Here is a 3,607-nt window from a genome sequence, read left to right on the forward strand (position 1 = left end):
CACACACACACACACACGTACACAAACACACACACACACGTTCATCTGTCATTAACTAACTCCTTCTATTTTCACTGTTCTCCTTTAACTTGTGTTTTTATTTCCATTTCCTTGACCCCCAAACATTCCCTTTCATAGACACGCTAACGTAAACTTACATACAAATACACATACAGACACGTGTGCATACACATTTGCGCACACACGCACTTTCACGGGTGTTTCATTTTGTGTTGTTGTTTTTTTTTAGAAGCAATTTCGATTTTACAAGGCAGTTTTCTCTCTTTTAAAAAGTTGATTAGTACTAAAACGTCGCCATAAAATCTCTTCATGGCCCATCGTATACTTCGTGTGGAACGAATGGTTTGATGCTATTGTCTTTAGAATTTGATTGAAACAAACACATTATTATCAACATTAGGCCTCGAAATGGCTATTCATGTTCGGGGAAAATATTATTAATACTATACCTGAAAGGAGAAAAAGTAAATGTGACAATTCTACGTATTTACAAATTTTATACGTAAAGACAAAAAGCTTGACTCTAGGCGGGTAGTTGGGGGGCGCTACTGGTAGGTCCTACTTCTTTACTTTCCCTTTGTAGTTTCTGCCTGTCTGTCTTACTTATTTGCAGCACTAAATAACCATTAATTTCATAATTTGTCGATGCGCTTGTTTACGCAAACAAACAAACAGCTTGATTCCTAGCCCTGAAAAACACCAATAATTATATTACTTATCATTATGACATATCTCAGATAATCTGTTCAATTTGCTCAGTTACCTTACGTGTGTGTGTCTGTTTCCCGGTTCTGTTGTCTGTGGAATGCGAAAAGTGGCAGACACTACGACATATTTTCTTCCCCGAGCTGGAGATGTAGATGAGCTGCATTTCTGACACTAAACCGAAATTATGTTTTGGCTTGTGTTTGATCAGTTAACTGTTATTACTTGCTGTTTTGGTTTAGGGACTGTTGTTTGCGATAGGAGAGTTGTAAATAGTTGTGATCTTTTGGATGAAAAGCAAAGTGGGGTTGAAAGTGTACGGAGTCTTTATTTTATTTTTTTAAATATTTTATTTGCAAACCCCTTTTTATATTTATTTATATATTTTATTTGATTGCTGTTTTGTTTTCGTACGTTTTTGGTGTTTTTTAAGGGGGGAGGGGATTCTCCAAACTCCAACATTTCTTGTCTGTTTACAAGAAATGGGTTAACACATTTGTCAATTGATATATTATTATATTCTCTGTCATAATCGAATCCAATAAAACCTACTTAATTCTTTAGAACATTCTTAAAACATAATATTATATCAATTTTTTTTTCTCTGCTTAATTTTGTTGTGTTTGGAAGAATGAAAATGAAATGTGTGTTATTAGTTCTATGTAGGCCGGGAAAAGGCGTGTTTATTTTGCTGTTTGATAGGTGTTGGGTTCTGTATTATGTGTTTGTTTATATCGACATCAGGCTTTCCGCAAGCTTAAAAACCTTATGCTATTGGGTGCGACACGGTGAAACCTGTCGGAATCGAAAGTTATGTGTATATTTACATCAAATGACATTGGTTTTCATGGAGATGTTGCAGTTCTTAATGGGATCTTGGTGTCGAATGACTTCACAGGATCTCGCAAGACAAAAACCAAACGTTCACGTCAACGTGTAACGTACATCCAACTTGAAAGTTGAAATTTTCACCGAGATGTAATAAGGTAAAAATCTTGTTGGAGTCTTCCTTAAAGTAAATGAAAATCATATTTTATGCATGACGTCATGGCTACCCTCATGTGACCCCGGGGGATGTGCAAAGAAGGCCAAATGAGTTCCAAGCGGAGACCGCAACACTAGACAACCAGACCTTTACCCGTTATTAGACTTCTGGACTCGTTGAGAACTGCATGTTTTCATTTCATTTTCGACATAATACCATGATATCACAGCACGAAAATCGAACCTCTCGACTTCGACGAAATAGCGTCGTGTGAACACCCCGAAACTGTTTACGTATACGATATGTAATCATGAATACATTGACATAAATATCGGTATGATAGAAAGTGTTCGCTGTAAAAGCATTCTGTGGGTGCTTGGTGTGTATGCTGAGCAATGTGATGGATGTTTTATATGTTTGAAAATTGATTTAATAAATTCGAAATCAAAATCTTCAGAGTTTTGTAGCTTTATTTTATTGCATTGTATATATTTTTATGGGATTTTACAAGAATCAAAGAACAGCTGGGCGCACCGTTAGCTCAGTTGGTATCATATATGAATACGGAGCGGATGTCTGTAGTTCGAATTCCCAACAGGGTGTTCTGAACTTGAATTTGTTTGTGGGAGTTTTTAAGGCCTCCAACCAAGTGGTCACTTTTAAGAACAAGCGGGCTAATCCAGATTTCGGGGGTTTCCAAAAATATTGACATACACCAAAAGTGGGCATTGACCTACCTATGGGAGAAGTTTCATTAGTGTGTATATTTGTTTGGTTTTAGAGAAAACTCTCCTTGTCTTTTAAAGAAACTGAACAAGAGGCAAAAACTTTACTTTCGATTTTCTCAAAACAGCATTTTTCGGGATAGCTCCCTTATGCTTAAAAGCGACCAATTTGTAAGCTCATTCCTATGGGAAACAGACGTTATGTTCTGAACTCCCGCCTTCCCAGTAACCTTACAGTATTGTAAGGGCCGTTAAAACCTACACAGTAGTATACCACACTACACAAGGTTCAAAGAAACAGCGTCTGTGGTGTAACGGTGAGGTGCTTTGTCGTCGCAAGGAAGAAATCCTATTTCATTTTGCCTGCGGAGATCGTTTTTATCGAGTACAGAATAATACCTCGGTCTTTCTGCTGGGATTCTGTATCCCTTTCATCCCGGCGTGACCTTGACAGGCAGGGTTTAAGGCCGCCTCCTGAATTGATTTATCTAAATTGGGTCGATATGGGAGGAAAAATAGCTATATCTTTTTAGGTCTGAATTTACTTGTATTATTCACTTTTTCTTGTGCAAATGTACACTGTGTGCTGTAAATACTCGTACCATGACATCTACCCCAGTGCCCTTATTGATAAGATAGAACGGGAACTGCCCCATCTGTTTAATCTCTTTCCGTCCACAAACCAGAGTTACGTATTTGACCATTGTCTGAAACTTTCGAGATTCAGTCGAGTCGGAAATTTTCGTTTGTTTGAGGTTTTCATCACAGAGTTCTCATGCTGGGACTTTGTATTTTTTGTAATGTTAATAATATCATTGTCTAAAAATGCTTAAGGTAATCGGATTTCTCTTATGCGTGGCTGCTACAGGTAAGAAATAACTTTGTTTCTAGACCATCAACAAACTTGTAAGTAACTGAAAGCTACCTATAGCAGGTCTTTTCTTCTTCTTTCCTCTGCTGTTTCTGTCTGGTTTTCTCGCTTTTCGACTTACTTGTATGACCATTATTGCGTCTGTGTGCTTCTCTTTACTCAAACTCCTCCAAACTGTCTATCACGTTTTTCTCCTGCACCTAACAGTAGACATCGGATTCATAGTGTTCTTATTATGAAACAAACAAAAGAACAAACAAAATATACACCAATTACCTGTCGGTAAAAGTCAACCCCCCC

This window comes from Aplysia californica, unplaced genomic scaffold, assembly GCF_000002075.1.
Source record: "Aplysia californica isolate F4 #8 unplaced genomic scaffold, AplCal3.0 scaffold00605, whole genome shotgun sequence".
Lineage (NCBI taxonomy): Eukaryota > Metazoa > Mollusca > Gastropoda > Aplysiida > Aplysiidae > Aplysia > Aplysia californica.